Raw genomic sequence first — 25,118 nt, forward strand, 5'->3', positions numbered from 1 at the left:
GTATGAACTTAATGATTCTTCCCCATACATCTTCACTGAGTGTACAGGGGTAGCATACCAAATGCTGCAGGCAGGACGGGTTAACTGCACGAAATCCCTCCAGAACGTACCAGATAGTCACCAAGTACAAGAACCAGATGCAATAATAAAAAAAAAAGTACCAATCTATTGACAGTTGCAACATCATGGATGAATTTCAAAATGTTTTGATTTGCAAAAGAAGCCAGACACAAGCATACATATTGTATGATTCCACTTATACAAAGTTCTAGAATTGATCTGTTGTGAAAGAAGTCAGAACAGTATTTACCTCTGGGATTAGATAGATATTATACATAAACTTTAGTAAATATGTACTCATTGTAAATCCTAAAAAAAAAAAAAAAAAAAAAAATCATCCTCAAAAGGTTCTATCTCATGCTGTAGAGATGCAAAATTTCTAAAATAAGAGTGCTGAGCATAAGCCTAAAATACTGTTTTAAAATTTTTTCTTTAAGTTATTCACTTTTCAATGAGAAAGAATTACAGAAACTAAAATATACTTATCTAAGGACACATATTAGCTAACATTAGCCAACATCTAGAAAATCTCAGCATGAATGTTAAAGTAATCATCAGATTCTAAGTCTGTTAAAATTGCAATAATTTTATATGCAGTGAATACTTCAATTTGTGCAGAAGGCTCCTTAAATCTGAAGTTTTCAAGAGGCTACTGTTCAGTATTAAATTTCCCATCACCAAATGTATCTCAAAAGATAAAATCATAAAAATTGTTAACTTCAAATATGTAACCATAGTATGCAGACATAGAGTTCATTTAGCCAAAAGCTTTTCAAGTACCTCAGGAAATCTCTGTAGTTGGCAACGAAGCCCTGTGGTGGATGGTGTGGTCTTTTAATCTGTCAGGGTCTTGAAGAGCTCTTATTATAGCAATACACTTTCAGCTCCCTTTGAGAAAATCTTTTAGAGTTCTATGTAAGTTGTCCTATGATGTGTTCAGAAATTTCTCAAAAGATTTTTCATCATGTTTAAAAAGATAGTTGTTCTTATAGACTCACTACTTCATTAAAAGCAATTTATTCATGTCTACATTTTTCCTAACCTATTAGCTTTTTGGAGAGCACTGATCCCTTTCGGCCTAAAAAAATAAACAGTATATTTAGGTCAGGCTCATAATTTATCTGGATGAAATTCTGATGTTGGTCTTAGGTAATTTATGAGGGAAGCATAGGTAAAGATTTAACATAAGTTTCCCAACATTGACACTTGGTACTTTTAGTTGTTTTCTGGATCTTTTGTAATTTCCTAAAACATTTTATTGTATGTATGGAATTGAATTTTATCTGTAAACTTCTCTGCTCATTCTAATAACATCTTTTGGCTACAGACAACACAAGTTGGGTGAGTCCACTTCATTCATACATTTGTTTCCTTAATATAAACATACCTGAACAAGAAATTAGAACTTTATGAATACACAAAATAATTTCCTGAGAAATAAACCTCCCTAGGAAATGGTACCAGTTGAGCAAAGTATTTATAGATCTATTTACTGTGCTATGTATAGCATATAGCACAACCTCAGTATCCTAATAATTGTATCTTATTCTATTAAAATTACATACAGACGATTTGGGGAGAAATGGTAAAAAAGTAGTCAATCATTCTTCTGAATGCATTCACATAGTAAGCTATGTACCAGGCATAAAACAAATTCAGAGTTAATTTCTCTTTTTGACTCTTTCTTTCACTTTCATTCTCTCTAGTCCCTCTATACCTCCTCTTTCCATGCCTCTCCATTAACCCTCTTTTTCCCATTTTTCTGTCTCTTTTTCTTTCTTTCAAGGAATAATCAAGTTCCTCAAGTGTCCCTTTATCATTAAAAAAATGCCCCACTTTTATCGCTTTCATTTTATAACTGTAATTGATCTCAACTCAGTCATCCTCAGGGCTAGTACTTCACTTTTTAAAAATCATCTCAAAGGAATGCATTTGGTCTTTCAAGAGTAGGTTGCTTATGATCATTAATTCAAACACAGGTGCCCTATTTTGAGAGTGATGGGCTAGTGGACTTAAGCCTTAACTGAGTATGCACTTGGGTGATGGAAGTCAGCATTGAGAACTGAAAGCAGTGCAGAGTTCTTTCGCTAAGCAAAATGGAAAGGCAAATGAGAATTTTATTGAACATGTATGTGCCAGCTTTTGTATTACGTACATACTTATATATTATTAGTTATTTCGTCGTGTCCTCTGAACAACTCTACAAGCTTGGAATTTCAGATAGGGGAGGTACAATATATTTAGTTCTGCAGCTAAGATTTGCTGGTAATGAGATTAGACTGGCAGGAATGTAAATTGCAGCCAGGCTTGCTTCACACTTTTCAAGCAGCTAGTCCTGGAAACAGAGTAAAACAATAGCCAACTGGGTCTCTCAGTCAAACAGATGTATTGAAAAGCAGCGTAGTTCAACAGAAGGACCACTTCCCAGACAAATGCTTTACTTTGGCAAGTATGGAGTTAGGAGGACAATACAATACAGATAAATGTCCCTTAACCGTGAATAGTATACAAGGTGCACAGAGAGTAAAATGTTTCCTGTTATTGCAAAAGTTCATCTTTCAGGAAAACCCAGTTAGAAAAAAATTAATAATTGCATTCATAAAATACACATATTTTTGAAAACAGTTCACAGTTGCATTGAGCAACATTATAATTGTCAATATTTTTTAATCACAAAGTGTCTCTTGCAAGACATGATTATTTGCAAATACTATGAGAGTAACATAAATCATGTTACATGGTATACTTTAAGCATGTTACAAAACTGCTGTCATCACAGCTAAAATGCCACTGTATTGATATTGTATGTTCCAAATTAAGAATCCTATGTACTCAATTACTGTTGCTATTAATTCTAAGAAAAGTAAGAACATTAAGTCAGTTTACTTCCTTTTGTAAGGAAGACAAATTATATTTTGACAATATAAAAATAATTCTTAAAATATTATAATATTGATGCATATTATCATGCACCCAATAAAAACAAAAACATGTTGTGATTTAGGTTATTTTCATAAATATCGTGTGTATGTGTGTGCATTAGGTGTTGAAAAGAGCCAAAACTAATGAGACCAAGGAATCTGTCAAACAAGGATAATAATAATAATAATAATACTGTCTTGCCTACTTCAAAAAGCTGTTGTGCAAATCAAAATATATTATGTCTGTGAAAAGATTAACTGAGGCATATTAAAACTTTTTGAGAGTTTTATTTGAGCAAAAATTGATTCGAATCAGGTACCCTGTTTCACCAAAAATAAGACCTAGACAGACAATCAGCTCTAATGTGTCTTTTGGAGCAAAAATTAACATAAATCCCGTTATTGTATTGTATTGTATTAGATTAGATTAGATTAGATTGGATTGGATTAGATTAGATTAGATTTATACCTGGTATTATTATATTATGTTACATTACATTACATTACATTACACTACACTACACTACACTCCTATTCTATTCTATTCTATTCTATTCTATTCTATTCTATTCTATTCTATTCTATTCTATAAGACTCAGTCTTATGGTAAAATAAGACTGGGTCTTATATTAATTTTTGCTCCAAAAGATGCATTAGAGCTGATTGTCCAGCTAGGTCTTATTTTCGGGGAAACATGGTAGTACCAAACTGGAAGTGGTTAGGAGCTCTCTGCCAACAGGAGCTAGGGATAACTCTTATATAGAGAAGGGGCAGAAACAAAAGAAGGAATTTATTTGATTAGCCATGGCTTAAGTGGTTACATTCCTTGATGAAGAATTGACTGTTTGTGTTGTGCTTCGTTTTCCATACATTTTGATTTCTTAACCTTGAAGCATTACAGGCTTAGATTTTGGTTTGCTTATGTAGGCCACTAAAGTCTATCAACCCCATGGCATCCTTGTTTAATTAATTAACATGCAAAAATCATCTTTAAAAATTGCATAACATGTAAATCTATTTTCCCATAACAAAACCATATCAGATCAGATTGTGGTACAATCAAAAGGTAATAACACATTAGCTTTTACCCTGCTCCTCAGAACCGGGTACCAGAGTTTTAGCCTACCCAAGTCTCTTTGTTCTTAGAAGGCAAGGCTAAGGAGAAGGTTCTTTTTTAAGGCTCATAGAACCTACATCCCCACCATGCACTCTCTATTCTACTCTGCCTCACCCAGACTCACGTATCAGTGACTCCGAGGACTGTTGCTGCCCAGATAGCATCTCTCCTTACTCTTTCACCATTATTGACTTCTTGAATGATACATTTGATGTGATTTTCAAAGTCTACATCCATACTATGATCTGTCTTCAGCAACTTTTAGCTGTGTGTAGAATGATACCTCCAACCTCTGGAGCTACAATTCTTAAATAGTTTTCCATGAATGAGGGCTCACTAGCACTATATAATTTCCTAGAATAAAAACTCTTAGATGTGGCCAAGTTATCTCTGCTCTGGGGATGTTTTAGAAATAATGTGAATAACATAACACAAGTTACTTCACCAAACTCTTTGTCAGTAGTCAGTTGTAATATGTCATTTGTCTAACCTTGGCCATCTTAACTTTCATGCAGTTGTTTAGGCCAAAAATGGTGGAGTCATTGTTTATTCCTCTCTTTATCTCATACTGCTCGTTCACTTCATTAGGAAATCTCATTGCCTCTATTGTAAACATAGTCAGACTCCATCTGTATCTCACTGCCTTTTCTGTCTCCACTCTTGTCCCATCTAAGATATTTTCAGTAGCCCACAAACTGCTCCATCTCTATCCCCACTCTCTATCCCCACAATCTGTTCTTTGAATGTCAGCCATCGTTATTCTTAAAAACCTAAGTCAGACCATACTGTGATCTGCTTCCTGTTTCCCTTTGGGTGCAATCCAAAGACCTTCTAATGTCCTGTAAGGACCTACAGAATCTGACCTTTTAACTAACTGACTCTAACTCCTACTACTCCCTGCTTTGTTCGCTCTGCTACAGTCACGGTGTTTCAGAGAGAGAGAACTTCCCGGTCAGTCCTATTTAAAGTTCCAACCCGCCCATGCACTACCGAGCCCCTTACCCTGTACTGCCTTAGCACTTATGGCATTCTATATCATCTATGCATGGACTCTGTGTACAGTCAGTCTCTCCTCTCTAAAATGTAAGGCACATGAGGACAGGGAGGGATAGTTGTTTTGTTCACGGATGGTTTCCTGGAATCTAAATCAATGCCTTATACATAATAGGTTTTCCAAGAGATGCTCTATGAAAATGAAGCATAATTTTTTGCCCATCCAGGGCACTATCTCGAGAATTAAAGGAAGAGTGTGCCCTTCCTCCTCTACATACCTCACTTCCATGTTTGATTATTAGCCCTCAATATAGCCGTAGAACTTTTATAACAAGAGAATTCCTGGCAGCTGTCTTTTCTGAGATGGATAATAGTTTATGAAGACCAAAAAAGATGAAGCCCCTTTCTGAAATGTACACCACATCTCATTACTACTTTTCAGAATTAGTTGCACAACATTCTAAATTAATTTAAACAGTATGTAAACAACTTACTCAAACTTTGATCGAAAAGATTACTTGGGAGTCGGTGTGAATTTAGCAGAAAATGTGTCTGATACAGATACAGTAAATACTTTATTGACAAGCATTGATGTCTGTCATTCCTAGGATTGTTAGTATATGTTTTAAAATTGTTTCTTTTATTTCTTTTACCCTTTATCAATATATTCTACCAAATACGTTTGTAGTCTGGGAAAAATTGGCACCAATTTAAGTAAAGGTGTTTAATAGGCCAAACCAAAGCAAACACTACTGAAATGAAAATGCCAAGAAAAAAGTGACATGATAAAACTGATGTTATTGAAATGGAAGACGGTGTAATGTTTAAATAACACGAATAGCTGAGATATTCACTTGTCAGAAACCATTGCTCTTCACTGAAATACTTCAACTTTTGTTTAAGTCTACATCAAACATGTTTCTCTGAACACTTGACATAATTAGTGATTTGTTTTGGTAACTCTTTCAAATGTAACTGAACAAAGATTGTGGGCAGGCATAATGTGAATTAGAGAATGAGCATGAATTAATTTAAAGCCTGAGGCCTTTCTTTGCACTAGTGTTGAATCTGGCTATAATCTAGACAATATGAGGACAAACTGACGTTCTATTATTTGACCAATGTTTGTGGAATATGCTAAATATTACACAGAAATAGTTTCCGTGCCAGGTCTATTACTTGACTCTGGTATATGCATGTACACACATGCATATTCATCTATGTGTAAATAAAACATTAAAAACAATTTCTATTTAGATTAAATCTGAAAAGCTTCTCACAAAACCAGCAAATTCATGACTAATAAAGTTTTTTTTTCTTTTAACATGTTCTAATCTTACTTTTGCACAGCTCTTAGGCCACAGAAGCTGGACCCATTGTGAAATTAAATGTTTACCTATGTGATTGTGCTTAAGACCGTACTCTTCATGTTAGCTACACAGAATTATATTTTTCTACTACTGAAATATTGTGAAAGGGTGCAATAAAACATAAGTTTTATGATAACATTTTTTTGTACTTAGGCCAAACTCACTGGCAGATATCTCTGGCTTAGATCGAGAGTACTGGAGGACTTAGTCATGTCACTGCAGCTGTATATGAGCAGGATATATAATGAGGAACCAATCTGAATTGCTGGTTACAATGGCTAATGGTATGAGAATAAAATCACCGGGATTTCTCCATGGTCCAGTGGGAGGGATTTCACAAACCAGGATACTCACCCTAGCATGTAGAGGTAAAATTAAAAAAATCTTATATTTATATTATCATTGAGGAAGAAAGAAAAATTCTATTAATATTTATTGAAGTGATTGGATATTGTAGGTAAATCTTTAAATTGACTCAAATTTCTGATAACACTAAGCGTAGCATAAAAAGATATTACACAGATGTTTTGAAAAAAATACTTCATAGGAATATTTTGACAACTTAATCAAGTAATGATACTACAAAAATAATTTTAGCCCTCTTATCTCAAGGAAGAATGGGTTATTGTTAGAGCAGAATGATGGATATCAAGCTTCTTATTTTAATATGCATTCTTATAGACAGTGTAAGTGGAAATATTTAAATTTGCACATAGTGGTCACAGACATGTATAGATATAGAGTTATGCATAGTCCAAAAGATTAGAAAGCTCTAAATTATTTGTTGGCATATGAAATTTTAAAAACTGGTCAATATTGGGTAGAACATTTATTTTTTTCCTGTGTCACTGATCTGAATCCAGCAGATGCCACATCATCAGGGGCCAAAAGCCATCACCATAGTATCCTTTGTGAAATAAGGTAATTCTCACAGTTCTTTTCTAAGAGTGGAAATGATTATGTACTATACATTATTAGCAGTAAGCTAGAAAAGGAACTTTGTTGAGGCAGAATAATGAAGTCAGATGGTATAAACCTGTCTCTTAGTCTTTTGTAAAATCAAATATCACTCACATTTTAGAAATGGAACATTATTTTTTATGAAACTACTATAAGAAGGTGTGGTAGTCCCTAAATTAATATGTAATAGACGACTGTCATTTTTGCTTTCCATCCACTCCCTCTCATTTAGGGCAGTAACACCCAGGTTTTGCTGGGGCTGACATCTTCCTCCATTCTCAAGCACGTGGTTCTAGCTGGGCTTGTCCTGAGCCACATGTGTAAAGGTCACCCTGATTGACTTAATCTAGTCATCACAACCCATCTCTATAACAGTGGTCAGTTTATAGATGGATAGGTGGACACGTTGCACAAACAGGTCCAATGAGGCAGCAACACATTAATTGTATTTGAGGAAAGCTTTTTCTCTTTCCTTTGTAAGTTGCAGGGAAAGATCACTTTTCTTTCCTTTGATGGTGCTTGGTGAAACTGTGACAGTCATTTTACTACCACAGCAGGGAAGCCAGGAGGTGTTAAGAAGCAACAGTATGGATTGGGGTAAAACCATAGCATGGAAGAGAAGTCAGGGAGACAGAGACAAATCAGGTCCTTGGTGATAATGGTTAAGTTGCTGTATCAATTCTTGCCTATGTTTAGACTTTCAGTTAAGAAAGTGATGAATCTGCTTTCTTGCTTTGATTGGATCTTTTTTCTCATTCAAAACAGAATAGTTTATATGGAAAGTGCTATCAGAAGCAAGATGGTAATAATAGACCCTAAATGTAGCAGTGGGTGAACTGGAAAAGTATGAGAAAGAACAATGCAGACCCCTCCTTTTCCGCCAAACAGGAAGGGAGGTAATTCTTGTGCCATCATAGCTGAATTGATGAGTAAATCATCACCTTGTATTTAGGGATTCAAATCAAGAATGCACAGTTAAGATACTTGGTTAAAATATTTTCAGTTTGTCAGTATATGATGGTTATATCTTATAGCCTTCAAAACATTTATATGACATAAAGTTACTTTTAAAGTACAATTGAACAGAAAAAATGAACAGAGACTTTTTGAAAGCAATTGAATTATTTTCCAGCCTCAGATATTTCTTCTGTCCAGACCTTGTCCTCAGCCCTTCCCATTTATTCTAGAAGCTCCAGGTAGTCTTCCAATTAATTTCCTTTTGCTGAAATTAACCAGAGTAAGTTTCTGTTTTTTGTGAGCGTAAGAAACCTAATTGATTAAACACATTTGACACACTATTTTTTTAATATCAGTCTTTTTAATTATTTTAAATACTTTAAAACATATATTTTAAACATCTCCACCATATATATATATATATATATATATATATATATATATATGCATATATATATATATAAAGAGAATAGTCCTTATTTTAAAACAATTATTGACACTAAAAATTACATATTTCTTATTGTTAATAATTTTCCCAGCCCATTTTCATCTTATTACTGTGATGATTATTTTTACATCCAAACCGATTTCCTTCTTAGTTTACTTGCAAAGCCTCCAAATGACCTTCATTGCAATTGAGAGGACCCCAATGGCCCATATATTCCAACCCCCATTTAATGAGGAGGTTTAGAGGCCTTGAGGCCAAAGGTCTCACAGTTAGTGATTATCATTGACTTCTAGGCTCAAAAACCAGTATTTCTACTTGCCCACGTGGGTAAGGTTGAACATTTTTTGGAGAAATAATCACCTCCCTGGGCTCAATTATTTTTTTAACAAAGGAAGAAATATTGAACACAGCAGTGAATTTCCAGTTCAGTTCAGTAGGGTATCATTTGCTATGTTGAAACCATAAAGTTATTAAATGCTAGTACATTCACAGGAAAAAAGTTAAATTTGTCTCTCAAAATGTTTCTTTAAAAAAATAAGCTTATATAAAAGATCAATGAACACTTATCAAACATTTACCATGTGCCAAATGAATAAGTTGCAGTTTCTGCTCCAAAGTGGAGAAAATGAATTTATTTTATTTCTTAGAAATGGAAATTCCACAAAGAGGAACAGAAAACGACCTTTAATTCAAGTGTACCTGTTCTTTCTGAATAGAGTAAGAGAGCATTGTGATTGGATAATAAAATATCTCCCTCCACTATCAATTTCTTTTTCCTCTTCCCTATTAAAGGATTAACATTCATCAAATGTATTCCACTCAGGGAAAACTTTGAAAAGATTGAAACAAAAACATTTTTTTCTTATTATTTTTGACTCTCCTGTTGTTACTGCAGCCTTATTACTTCTTTGTAGAAGGTACTGCTCCATCTTCTTCAGTGACTAATATCATTCATGTAATATTGATGACTCATCTGAGAAACTAGTCTTTCTTCTCAATTTTACATTAATTCTCCCACTAATAATCTGTGTGGGGAAATATATCAGGCATGTTAATATCCTTTGAATATATACCATCATATAAACGCAGAAAACCCATTTCTGTAAAATAATACTTAGAGCTGGCTGTATCTCATCATTCTTTTGTTACCTCAGATATATTTTTTAAAATATATATTCTAAATAGTGTTTGAAGCAAAAAACAAGTTTGCAATCCGCTATTGTTTTTTAGAGATTCTCAATAATCAACGATTTAACAAAATAGTCCTTAACTAATAATACTGAATACTATTTGATATATAACTGCTAATTTTTAACTAAGGTAGTCACTTTTTTGTATTGTCCATACTTAAATATATAAACATATATTACTATTATGTATATATTATATTTTATACATCCTGAGAAAAATAAAAGCAAAAAGAGTTTTACAAGTTTTCTACTTTTTTATTTAAATAGTGATCTGACTGTGGAGTAGAAATTAGAAAGCTTCCTGTAAAGGGACAAAGAATAAATATTTTAGGCTATGTAGGCTATAAGATCTCTGTCACTACCACTCTATGTTGCCAGTAAATAACCATAGACAATAATAAAGAAATGGGCATGGCTGTGATGCTGGAAAACAGATCCTTAGTATTATTGCAGGAAAGAATTCAAGGACACACTGAATAAGCCAAGCAAGCAGTGAATTTATGAAAAGTGAACATTACACTCTCAAGAAGATGAGAGTGGACAGGCCTGGAAAAGAACAGCTACCTTGAAGGCAAAAAGGCTTAGGAATATATTGCTCTTAAAACGAGGGTGCAAAATATTCAAATATCCCTAGGCAAGTCCTTGCTGATCACTCTTTCCCATCAGGAGGTGGGATTTTTGTCCTTATTTAGATCTTGTTGGAACTGTCATGGCAATACAAGGAGCGAGATTTCTTGGCTGCCATGCTAATATTATAACCTGTTATAATTAACTAAAGTTCACCTAAAGTGACAAGCTGGTGTCCTGGGTCTGCTCTTGGCCTCTGAAATCTAGCTGGTCTGGTAGCTGCACTTTGCTTTAAGATGACCTCATCTCCTTCCCCGTTGTCTCCCATCACCTTCATCTTTTCCTTCCCCTCTCTCCCTGTGGCCTTATTCTTCCTGCCTACTGTAATAGCTGCATTTAAAACAAGCTTTATTTACCAAAATTGATGGTGGGTTATTTGCCTTGCTGGCTATAGTTTGCTGACTCCTGCTTTAGAATGTGAAGAATCAATTGTTCCTGAAGGTTTCAGTTCACACAAAAGCAGAAATAATAACTAAAAAGTAATGCAAGGTTGTAAGCATTATTTTAAAATTTCTGAAACAGAAGCCTACCCTTAAATGCAGGAGTTCTGTTTTGCCATTACCTTCAATAAAGTAAGGTCTTCTCCAGCCAGGACTTATGAGTGTCTAAGGAAACACTCATAAAGAGTGTTCATAAAGAAACACTCGTCTGCCAGTGCTAGACACCTATTTCTGTCTGAGATACTGTGATTATGCATGCTATCAATGCCTACTTGCTCGAAAACCAGTTGAAAAAGCTCAGAAGAAACAGTTTTACCTCAAAGTTCATTAAATAAGAAAAGTAATCCCTATATAATAGCCCTGCATCTAATAATCTAGGAAGATGAATGGAGAAAAAAATAAAATCAAAACTATCCCATAGTCTTTTTGTTTGTTTGTTTATTTTACCTTCACAAAATGGAAGGTTCTTTAAACTGGAAATTGTAGAACAAATGCTATCTCTTACATAATGAGAAGGATATCTGAAAAAGGATATTTCACTTATGACCTGGAATTTATCTTAGTGAATAACAAAACTTTTTTCATAAATGTGTTTAAATGCTCTGAACCTAATTCGTTATATTACAGATCCTGACCCAGAATTTATCAGTGTTTATTATCCAATAAAGTGGTGATAGGTGACATTTCTGTAGTGGATGAGAATTTGGTGATTTCTGAAAGTCCCTTCTACTTCTAAGATTTCAGACTGACCGAAAAACTCCTACTATTAACATCCTCATGTACTGAGGAAATATTACCAATTATATGTCTTTGTCTCTTAATTTTCACAAGGGTACAATAGTAAGAGATTCACATTTAAAACAAACTATATCTAGCAATGTGAGCTTTTTAACCAAATCACTACCAGTAATGATTTCTTGAAAAAGAAATCAGATACTCTATGTCAAAATAATACATTTTGTTTTGTTTTTACTAATAGTGTTTTAAATATTATATATATTTACCAGGTTACAAATTTATTTTTTCTGTTTTCAAGGAGAAACTTGGTGTACTTACAAAAATATCTCACAGAACTAACTCATTCTCCCTCTACATTTGCAACACACACACTCACACACACACACACACACACACACACACACACAATAAAAATGAAAAAGATGATGCTTGAGTTCTCCCATTATATTATTCTAATTTTATTACCTGGACTTGTGAAAAAATTGGGGGGGAGGGCGATATATATATATATATATATATATATATATATATATATATATATATATATATTTTTTTTTTTTTTTTTTTTTTTTTTTTTTTTTTTTCCTCATTTGGGCGACATGGTTAGACAAAGGAATACTGGGGAAAATTACTAACATTTTCATTATGTGGCACTGAGAGATTTTTTCCTGCATAAAGAATATGACAAAAACAAAGTATTGGAAAAATTTTAGTCAAAATATATAGAAGTCATCATATAGGACACTGTTATCTCATCTTGCTCTAGAGAATGGGATGAAATTAAGAATAATAAAATTCAACCTACTGATGGAGAAAATATTTCCCTATGCCTTTAGAAATAAAGCCTTTATTAGCTCGAATTTTGGACAATGAATTGTTCTGATAATTTTTGAATAATTGAAAGTGAACAGAAAATCCTTTGGTATAACCAATTTTGTTCCAAAGCTCCTAAAGTGATTATTATCTCTTGCCTTAGTAAGTATAAATTACTGAAAATAATTTTATTTTGTGATTCTTGAAGGTCATTTCAGAAAATCATCTGTAGCTTCTGTAAACTCATTTTATTGGAAACTTTACGTGGGATTCATCGCAGTCTACATTGTGATGATAGGTGACATTTCTGTATTGGATGAGAATTTGGTGATTTCTGAAAGTCACGCATTTGTGAGGCGTGTAGTATTTTTTCTGCCAGTCTATAAGTGTCTTGAGGCCAGAGACCATGTCTTTATCTTTGTTCCACCCTGTAATAAATAACACAATACCTCAGATGTAATAAATGCTCAATAAATATTGAATGGGATCATTATGAATTTCAGTTATGACTTTGCAATATTTTAGATTCAGAAATTGCCTCTTGCTTATAAGAATATGTCAGAAATAACCATAGTTAAATTATAGACTCTGGCTAATCAAAATCTGATTTTGGATCTGTTTCATTAAGTCATGGCCAAACATACGTTCTGAGGCAATTAACAAAATAACATGGATAATGTCCAGGAGGCTATTAGAAAAAATAATCTGCTACTTCGCCATCATGTACTACTCAAGAAGAAAGAAACAACTACTATTTACTAGTTTGTTTATTTTACAAAAGTAGTACATGTACCAAATATGTATTAGCAACTCAAACATAATGAAGAAAATAATTCTACCACCCTAACAACTATTAAAATATTGATATATACACTCCTAGATTATTTTAAGAGTGTTACATCTTTATATTTATTTATTTTTATATTTATTTATCTTTATATTTATTTATATTTATCTCTATAATTACATAATGTATTTTCTTACAGAACAGATATTTTAGTTTTAAACATATAATCTTTTTTCAATATTTATAAATTCAATTCTGTATGATCTTTTTTTATTTTATTTTATTTTATTTTATTGGGGAATATTGGGGAACAGTGTTTTTCTCCAGGGCCCATCAGCCCCAAGTCATTGTCCTTCAATCTAGTTGAAGAGGGCGCAGCTCAGCTCCAAGTCCAGTCATCATTTTCAATCTTTAGTTGCAGGGGGCACAGCCCACCATCCCATGAGGGAACTGAACCGGTAACCTTGTTGTTGAGAGCTAGCGCTCTAACCAACTGAGCCATCCGGCTGCCCCTGTATGATCATTTTTAATGATTTAACTATATTCCAACCTATGACTATAGCATGTATTATTTAACCAATTTCCTACTTTTGTATATTTTTTTCATTTTTTTTTTATTTTCATAAACATTCTCAAATGTCAATGACAGTATGTATTTTCCCCCACCCAGAGTAAAATTCTTATAAATAAAATGGCTAGCCAAAGGGTGTACAACTAAAGACTTTTGATATATGTTATCCTCCTGAAGACTAACAATTTATAATTTTAGCAATAAAATATGAGACTATATGTTTCCCAACACTTTTGATTATATTAAATAGTATCCTAATTGTTCAATTGCTGGTAGGAAGTAGCTCATTGTTCTGTGTATTCCTCTTGGATCATTAATTAATTTGAACTTGTTTTCATTTTCATTATATCTTATTTGTATTTCATCTCTGGTAAACTTTTTTTTTTTAGTGCATTTGTCTTACAAGCTAATATATAAATTTATTAAACTTTATCTCTTTCATATGTTCTTTTTTTCTCCATTTGAACTACATAAGTTTTAAATTGTTAAGTAGTTGGGCTTTTTAATTTTTGTCTTTATACGATTCTAACTTTAGGGTTAAACTTTGTAAACCTTTTTCACAGGCCAGTGTTTAACAATTATCCCAAATATGTACTTCTGGTTATTTTATAGTTCCATTTATATGAATTTGGCTCTGTTAAATAATGGAATTCTTTTCTACATTGCCATTATGCTGATGAGCTGTAGACAAGGCATATATATGCATAATATATTACTCACTGCAATAAAAAGATCCTTGTACTCCACAATTTCCTGTTTTTGGGCCGTACCAATTGCCATGCTGTACATGGGTTATCTGAGTGGTTAGAGAGGGCCTACAGCTATCAGTACCTTCAGTATAAGCCCCAAATTTGGGCAACCAACAACATTTATGGCAGTTATCCAAATATTATCATTTTAAATGTATACCATAATATAAAGAAATGGTTAGGGATCCCCCTGACTAAAAAGTATGATCAAAATAATTTGTAAATAAATCTACTATAGAAAAACTCAGAAATGATGTGTTTGATGTTTTTTGATCACCAGTATTATCCATTGCCCAGAGTGGGTCCCCATGAAAGGTCATATTTGGACCGCTGAATAAAGCTATGGAATAGCTACAAAAGTACACCAAGTATCAGACTTACATAACTTGTTTACTGCAGGCAGAATAATAAGAATTTTTCAGAAGAATTTCCAGGAAAATTTTCTTTTGAGCTTTGAGATGAGAAAAATGCTGCTGCTTAATGTAGAATAATACTGTTTGTCTCTTACAATTGAACTCTACATCAAAAGTTTTTCCTTCCACAACTCATTTTAGTGCAGCATAATTGGCCTCAATTGCCATTCATTCTTTTGTGTATGGAGTAGTCAATCAGGCAGCACTGAAATGTGCTAAAATAAAGCACTTGAATTTGAATTTGCAGCTTTGATGGATAAGATACTTTCCATCTGCATTCCCACTTTTTATCATTGTCCTTAAGGTGTCATAGAAATAAAAGAAGACGTTAAGACGTATTGAGTATAAAGTGCTAATCAGGTAAGATGGTAAATGCCATTCAAAAGGAAAGATGATACCCACATAATAGATGATGATCGTGAATGTTTAATTGTTGTGCCAACATACCAGTGCCCTTAGCAGGAAAGGAGTATTCTTAGGGAAGCCTGAGTACTGGTTTGTCCATAATAATTTTAAACATTAAAAGAATGGTCACATAAATTTAAACATAAATGTGAATTGCAAAACACACATATGAATATCCATACATATTCATACAGAGATGTAAATTATATATGTCCATCCATAGTAAAATATGATGTGGACATACACATGTAAATATATTAGATATATACATATAAATATATTGCTGCATTAAAAGGTTAGTATATGTCTTCTAAATAATGTCTTTAAAAGGAATTACAATATGGTTAAACTTCCATATGTATTTATGAGATACATACATACATACATACATACATACATAGACACAGAGTGCAAGCTGTACAGTCTGTTGAGTTTTCTTATTTTCCCAGTAGCTGGGAAGTTCAGATATAAAATTTTGGAATTATGATTAACATGGATTTCTTGATGTAATTTCTTTCTTTCTTTATTATCTATTATATAACATAAAATAATTTTTAAAAGTCATGTTAAAAGCATACTTCTTATAGACAAACCTAAAAGTACATAAACTCACAAAAAAGAAAAAATATAATTCCATCATTTTGGAAATTATTCTAGTTTTTAGTCCAAATGTATACTTATATGTGTATTTTGCTTTCTTTAAATCTTTTATATAGTATACATATTGTTTAAAAACCTGATTTTTCATTTAATATAGTGAACATTTCCCCATGTTATTAATTTGTTCTCTTTAGTCTGTAATATATTCATATTTTTGAGCATTTAAATCATTTTTATTTTTTTAATTACTTACAGCGGTAAACATTTTTGTATATATGTTTTTGTGGATTCTTCATCTGATTTCTAGGAATTAGAAAGGCGGAGTAACTCTGCCTGTTCATTTTTAGGTATTTAATACATTAAAAAAAAAAAGCCTGTAGCTTTAGAAGATCAAGGATATTGTGAATTCCTCTTATGACTCTAGTTCCTGGTGGAACTTACTGGATTCCCAGCTCTGTGATCACTCGCAGACCAGAGATGAATGGAAGGTCAGTTTCATTATTTCCACATACCGGAGGTCCCTTAGAGTACACTGTAGGCCCAGTATATTCCAACTACAAGAATACATGGTTTTTACACTATGGAAAAAAAAAAAAAAACAGGAAGGATATTCCAAATTGCTATCACTGAGAGCAGAGGCGTAGGGCCAAGCCCACTAGGCCGGCCATACTCACAAAGCTATCTTTAATGACTAGGGTTTTTAGATAGCAGTTGTCCTTATAAAAGTCCATCTCATATCATCTTTGGAGTGTTTTTTTGTTTGTTTGTTTGTTTGTTTGTTTGCAAATTGTGAATGCTTATGACATAGTTTCAAGATAGGAGTGGTCACTAAACCATACAATTAGAGCAAATGGCTGATAATGAATAATTATCCAAATGCTTAATCTAAATTCCCTAGACCAGTACTGTTTTGTTTTGTTGTTTTTTTCCTTGAAATTAATTTTGTGGAAATAGCTAACATATTATAAGGATGATACTCAAAGTATGATTTTAATTATAAAGTATAACCTTATATTTAAAAATAAATATGCAGTGTAGACTAGTGTTACTTATAACCATAGGCTCCAGAGTCAGACAGCCTGGGTACAATCCATATTTACACTTGAGTTTACTCACCTATAAATTGGAGATAAAATTGTTTTGTTATCAAATGCAATACTGCAAATACTTGGAAAGCACTTGATATAGTGCCCCTCACACAGAAAGCATTCAATTAATGTTCGTGTGGATATAATATCTAGAAAGGTGACAGGAGGGACTTTATTTTTTCAAAGAACTGACTGGTCTTTCCTAGTATGTATTTAAAACTGCTGCTCAGACAGGCAAGTTTGTCATAAACTGACAATCTATCCTAGTCTGCACCATTTTCGTCCTTCATACACATACATTCTTTTGCAAATATAATTGCTTAATCTTTTTGAAATTCTTTGCATATCATGTGCAAATTATTTACTAGATACTAGGTACTTGAAAGTATCAAGAGCATGAAAATCTATCTACTCCTTTCAATTTCAAGTCTGGTAAAATTATAGTGGCCAACACAAGCTGAAAAGAATAATGAAGTATGGGGGGGAAAAAACAAGTATTAGTCTTTACCATGACTCTGTGTCCTTGAGTGTATGCCAGAATCCTACATAGGATCTTTTCCTTCCGGAATTCTGGAAGGGAAAAAATGGGCTGAGTATTCAATGATTTGGGGTCAATTTCCAATCATTGCTACTAATTGGCTAACTGAATTCAAGAGTAAGTTTTTTTTTTTTTCTCTTTGCTTTCAGTTTCCTAACATTTACAATGAGAAAATTTAGACTTGATGATTTCTAAAAACATTTCCTGATTTAAATTAAATATCTCATAATCATAACCTCTAGTAGGACTATTCCGGCTTCCTTATATTTGTCTTAGTCCAAACCATGATTCTACTTACTGACAATTTACAACTCCAAAATGCTTTCCTAGTAGTATTGGTATATAATATTATTTTAGATCATCAGAAGAACAAGTACACTATAGAGATCAAAAATCTAAAACTTTCATTTGTTTTTTACATAAATATTTTATTATTCATATCAAGTTTGTCTGTGGCTAAAATTAGATGTCATAAGAAAAAAATGTATAGGGAAAACTAGCCTACTACATTTTCTTCACATCTAAATTTCATGAGAGTTGTGTGGTTTGAGAAAATAAAATGGGTTCCCTAGCACATTATGATATATATGAAAACAGCTTTTTATGAATTTTGTAAAAGTAACAAAACCTACAGATTGACTTCCCAGTAGAAATGCAAGTTTACTTTTTTTTTCAAGTTTAACTTTATAATATTGAAGTTTATTTATATCTTCATGACTAGAAAAAAAAAAATTAAAGGTGAAGCTTGTGATCTGAGAAACTTGAGATGCTTTGAATTCAAGAAATCTTCTTTCACTTATTTGGGCATCCTGTGGATCTTACGATAATACTGACAATATAAATTCTGTTACTTGCTGTTAATTGGACTATTGGAGAGTTTATACTGGAGGAATAACATTCAAACATTTCAAAAATGCCATTTCTTCCCTGAGATAGATGCATATACATAATTTTAAAGTCCTTTCTTAATAACTAGCTTAGCATGTTATTATTAGCAAAAATTTAGCTCTGAAACCAGGATTCTGAACATTAGAACTGCATCATACCACTTGAAATAGGATTTAGAACTTCCAAATAACATAGTAATTAAGAAACACAATATTTTACCTTACTCATTTTTCACTTTAATTTCTCTTTTAGTCAGTCCTGCAAAAGAAATTTCTCTTTTCAGTAATAAGTGCTTAGCTCAGATTTTTTAAAACACATTAATTTTTAGATGGGAAACATGACTTTCCATTTCAGTTGTCTTAGCTTATCACATATATGTGTGATTTTGTTACATGCGTATATAGCAGGTTGACACTTGAAGTATTCTTTAAAATATGATTTAGTAATATATAATATTTAATAATGCAGTATATCTTGATTGAGTATAAGGAAGGAACAAAACATATCTCAGGTTAATTTAAATCCAAATGTTTTCTTTGTCTCCTTAGAGTTACTAGGAGTTATTTTCTAATGAATACCAAAAGTTGCAGACTACCTCATTAAACCATTCTAATGAGTTTATCTGTACTAACTGCTCACAAGTCTTTTTTCTAGTATCTTTTATTACTGTTTGAAGATGAATTAAAATCAATCCAAAAATATACTTGAATTTTTGTGGTGGTAATTATGCAACTTTAGTTAATTATATGGCAAAAATATTAAGAATCTTAAAAATACTTTTTACTTTTTATTTGAAGATATTAATGTATAATGGCATTATGAGAGAAAGGAAAAATGACTAAGATATAATTTATAAGAAGCATTGTCCCTTTCTTAGGAATAAAGATACCAATATATAAATATAAATTTTCAAAACATTTTCCCTCATGCCATAAGCATCATATAAAAGAAAGTTAAGCATCATGCCTAAAAGAACACTTTATAAAGTAGTGGGGAATGTCTAATGTGACTTCCCTGGTTCTACTTTAACAATATTTTCCTTCTTAGATATAACCTAAATCCTCTCTATATCAGCTCCTCCTGATGATTTTGAAATAAGAAGTAGTATATATGTATGTATGGCTTTTTCATCGAAGATGACCTGAGTCTCAGGTTGCTGTTATATTTTATGTCTGATAAAGTGAAAAGAGCCTTGGACATACAATGAGAGAATTAGGTTTGACTTCCAACTCCATCATATTGACTCTATCACCTTTGACAAATCAGTCTCATGAAAGTTTGTTTCTTCATCTATAAAATGTTTTTCATAATAGCTACATTACCTGTTGATTGTGAAGATTTGACTAGACAACATATGGGAAAAATCTGCCACAAATGATTGGAACACTGTACACCCTCAAAATTTTAAATTTCCTTTCCATTTCCCCTGTTGAATCTCAATACCATAATGAAAAATATTACTTATTGAATCGGATCATATTCCATTTACAGGGGCTTTGGTTATGTCCCTTGTGAAAGCCTTGAATTCTAGTTCTTAATGATGCTCTATCACTGGCATGGACTTAACCTCCATAAGGAAATTTAGTGAAATAACCACAATACTATACTTTATCCATTTTATCTGCTCATGTCAAAACATTTTTAGTCCCTCTGTTATGGATTTGACATACAAGGACTCTAAGAAACTCTGCTATTTCAATTTTGCTCTCTCTAGATATATATTATTGCAAAAAAAAGTTCCTACATTAAAGAAAAAGTCATTGAGGTGATGAAAATGTTCTGAAACTAAGTAGCAGTGATGGTTGCACAGCATTGTAAATGTATTAAATGCTACAGAATTGTACACTTTAAAACAGTTCAAATGATGAATTGCATGTTGTGCGAACTTTACCACAATAAAAATTAAATCAGTCAACCAAAATGGGCTTCATTGCCTCAACAATGGGCCTAGCACATAGTAAGATGCTCAAAAAATAAGATTACCATATAACTTACCGTCTAAACAAGTATGTGTCTTCCAAGGCCAATGTTAAGCTATAGAGGACACAAGGATTCAAGATATAAAATGGGATTCTCTGGGAAAAATGAGATATATGTATATGCTACCTGAATATTGTAATATCATTTCCTAACCTACCAGCAGATCAGCAAATGAAGCATATTTAAAAAAATATATATTTCTTCACAAAATTTTACATACATATATATAATGATGTATATATAAAATTATATGTGTATAATTATATATCTTATATAAAATTATATATATATATATATAATGTATATATATAATGATTCAAAATTAAATGGTATAAATATTCTTTGTTAAAAATATTGGTCTTATCGCGCCCCTTCACCCTTCTTTCACAGATAATTCCTTTATCAGTGTTTTCTATATTTTTCCAGAGATTTTCAATTCAAATACTAAAAATTATATATAAATTATATATCATTTTCAATTCAAATACTAAATATATATATATATATATATATATATATATATATATATATATATATATATATATTTATTTTTACACAAACTCCTCTGTGCCCTGCTGTTTTTCACTTAACAAAATACATACAGTACCTTTCTGTATTGATACAAAAATTAATTCCTTATTCTTTTTTCTCATCTGTATAGTATTCCAGTGTATGTCTATAACATGGTTACTTAATTGGTTCCCTACTAGGAGACTATTAGGTCATTTCAATCTTTTGCTATTACAAACAATTACAAATAATTGCCTCTGTAGTTGCATCATTTCATTCAATGGCAAGCATATCAATAGGATAAATTCCCAGAAGTAGAATATTTGGGGATATTCAACTTAGTTTTTATAAATTTTGCTAAATTATCTGGAGAAGCAGTGCCATATTGTACTAATAAGGATATGAGTGTAAACTGGGAAAGTATTGATAGGGAGGCAAGTTATCAAATATGAGTCTTCAATACCCTGTCTAAGAAGGCTTTATAAGTGGGAAGTGAAAGATTATTGAAAGTACATTTTGATATTATATAACTTTGTCTATGACTGATCCAGGTTATCATTTTACAAGGAATATTGTCTTGCTTGACGATATATGAAACAATCTTGGGATTCATTTGTAGTACAGTGTGGGATATAAAGTTCAGGGTCTATCTTGAGTTAGGCTCGTCTGGGTATTTATAGGTGATTTTGCTTTCCTATCTTTACATGACTATGGTGAACAGACATACATAAGGGCTAGACTTCCTCTTTTAAAATAGTGTATAAAATGTCTTTAAAACTGGTTCACATTTTAGAAACATTATCAAAAGTGATTTTTTACCATTAAAGTAAAATAAAATATGTCATTGCTATGGGCTAAATTGTATCCCTCCCACCAAATTCATATGTTGAAGTTCTAACCCATAGTACCTCAGAATGGGACTGTATTTAGAGACAGGGTCTTTAAGAGGTAATCAAGTTAATATAAGTAATTAGGATCACAGCCCTAGCAAACTAATATCTTAGACTCTTAGAGGCTTTCTGTGAATATTTTATTGGTTTTACAAAAGGACTTTTTTCAGTGATTATACAACTTAAATTCACAATCCTAAAAATTTTAGGTCACTTGTTTATTTCCAAGAGAATTTTCCATTTAGAGAGACTTCTCTAACTGGTTATTATGTGTTTTCTTAATGTTTCACTATAAGGTTTATTCTGATTAACATTAGGTATTTGAAATTGATCTATTATTGGAAAATCTATATTTCAGTTTATGATAGATTCATTTATATTCAAGCAACCTTAGTGCAAAGACAGATATACTTACTGCTATTTATACTTTGTCTACTTTCCAATTTATTTTAACATTTTCTAATTATTAATACACTAATATGACTAATAAAACATGCATAAAGCTGATGAGATTCCACCAAATATTTAAACTTTAATTATAAACTTGAACACTGAAATCTTTAATAATTCTAACATAAGAAACTCTTAATGCTTTAATCACCTTAAGCATTAAGCAAATAAGAATCTAATCATTACTTTCTGGTCATTACTCTTTTCAAAGTTGGGTACAGAATGCTAAATCTGTATCTTTAAATTTGTTTCTAACTTCTATTCTTATTAATATTTTAACTACTTTTTTCATCTTTATTGCAGTCTAGTTGACAAAATTGTAAGATATTTAAAGTGTACAATGTGATGATATGATATATGTACACATTGTGAAAGGATTCCCTCCACTGAGGTAATAAACACATCCATCGCCTTACATGCTAACTTGTTTCTAACAAATTTCTATTATACAGCATGTGATCAACTATAGTGACTGTGTTTATATTAGATCCTCAGATTTTATTCATCTGATATCTGAAACTTTGTTCCATTTTTCAATTTTCCTTATTTTCCCCATCCCCTAACCTCTAGTAACCATCATTCTTCTCTGTTTCTATGAGTTTGACTTATTGACATATTTATTTAATGTCTTAGTTCTTTAGATCTACCCGGTAATGTTTCACATTAGATAGGGTTACAGACTCATAGTTGTGCAATTGGTGCAAAAAGTCCATGATTGAGAACGTCAGGTGTGAGCCATAAGCGGGCATTCTAAGATGATTCTTACTGAGTCTTTCCAGATGATCTGGTCCCACTTACTTAATTTTGCCTACTTCATCAGTTACCATCCAAATTATTGACTCTCATAGATCCACAATATTTTGCTTAGGACATGAATCATTTCCTGAAAATGATGCTTGACTTTTTTAAAAAAAATCTTATTTGTAGTAAGTGTGCTATGTCTTTTCTTCATTGTAAAATAGAAACCCAATGTTCCAGGTGCTGTATTGTGTGGGGTCTGATCTGGTTTAGTTAAATCTAAAGCCTTCAGCTTATTTGGTTTACTGATATTGCAACATTTCTTCCTCATGATCCAATTAGAGCTTCAATTCTGACATATCCCTATTTGTTCTACTAGCAATAATCACTTGTTTCTGTATGAATTATAGTCATATATGGTAACACAAAAAAATATTGAATGTCTACAACATGCAAAATCCTGTGCTAAGTGTCATGTGATACTGCAAAAATAATTCTTCTTCCACCTTCTCTAATCATTATTCTTTAGAAAGAAGGTAATGCATATACATAAATAACTCTAAATGAAAGGCAGGAAAATATACATGCCATTAGAGAAGTCTAAACAAAACAGAATAAGGTCTTGTTTTTTATTTCCTTGGGTGGGGGTTGGGGAGTGGGAGGCAGTATGGGGGGTTATTTATATCTCCTAGAGGGATCTAAAACAATTATTCAAGTAGTAGCATTTGAGTAAAGTATTGAAGTAGGGGCAATATTCCATATAAATACTGGTGAGAAAGAATTTCCTAAACCAAAGATACAGAATGTATAACGGGACAGAAGCAAAAACACAAATGTGGACCTTCTTGGGGAGAAAGAAACTTTGTTTGGAGAGAGCAGCAACTGCTTTCATTCATTCATTCATTCATTCATTCATTCAGCAATCTTCTAATCAGGGCCTCCCATGAATCAGAATGTGTTAGGCACAAGGGCTAAAATAAAAAAGAGAGAAAATAAAATCCCTCCACTGGAGCATTTTACTTTCTTTAACTAATAATTATTATGTGCCAGATGTTTTCAAAGTGCTTTCCTTATGTTAATTACTTTAATCTTCATAACAATATTATGAGATGGGTCCTGTTATTTCCATTTCATAAACGGAAAAAATGATGCATAGAGAAGTTAAGAAACTTCATCAACTTATCTTGCTGAGAAGTGCCAGATCTAGGGTTTAAACTCAGAAATCTGATTCCAGTGTCTCTGCTCTTAAGCACTGCATTTTGCTACATGATATAGTGAATTGGGAGATAAGTCTCTACAGATAAATACAGACAGACTGTGAATGGCCTTGAATGACAAGCTAAGAAGGTTGACAAAATCAAAACTGTAATTTAAAAAGCTCATTCTGGCAGCACAGAAAAAGATTGATTGGAGCAGTGAAGTTCTGCAGCTAGTGGGTGGCTATGGCTTTACTCTAGATGACAGATGATGAAGATTTGAGTACGGGTGGTGGATGTGATAACACCCAGAAGAGAAATGTATGGAAGTAAAATTAACAGGAATTGGATCAGAGGACAAGAGTCAAATATAATGGCAAAATCCATCAATCAGGATTTTGTACATTACAAGTGACAGGAAACCATCTCAAACTTGCTTAAACAAAAATGAGAATTTATGGGTTCATATATTTGAATCAAGATATTCTGTCTTTTACTGTTTCTCAGATCTGCTTTTCCTTGCTGGCTTCATCTCCAGGCCAGTTCCATACATGTGGTGGTGAAGATGGCTCCTGGCCTCCAGAATCACTGTGTCTTACAGGCTAGAAAATCTTCATCAAAAGGGAGTAACGGTCCATATGTTTCAGCTGGAAAGCAGGCTATGACTCTCAATGGCTCAGT

General features: G+C 32.4%; 1 protein-coding gene across 5 annotated transcripts in view; it reads left to right on the forward strand.

The window, feature by feature from the left end:
• NAALADL2 (N-acetylated alpha-linked acidic dipeptidase like 2) overlaps nucleotides 1-25,118 on the forward strand; it is a 1,208,457-nt gene that overhangs the window by 924,169 nt on the left and 259,170 nt on the right. The window lies entirely within an intron of this gene.

Source organism: Rhinolophus sinicus, linkage group LG01, assembly GCF_036562045.2.
Source record: "Rhinolophus sinicus isolate RSC01 linkage group LG01, ASM3656204v1, whole genome shotgun sequence".
NCBI classification, from domain to species: Eukaryota; Metazoa; Chordata; class Mammalia; order Chiroptera; family Rhinolophidae; genus Rhinolophus; species Rhinolophus sinicus.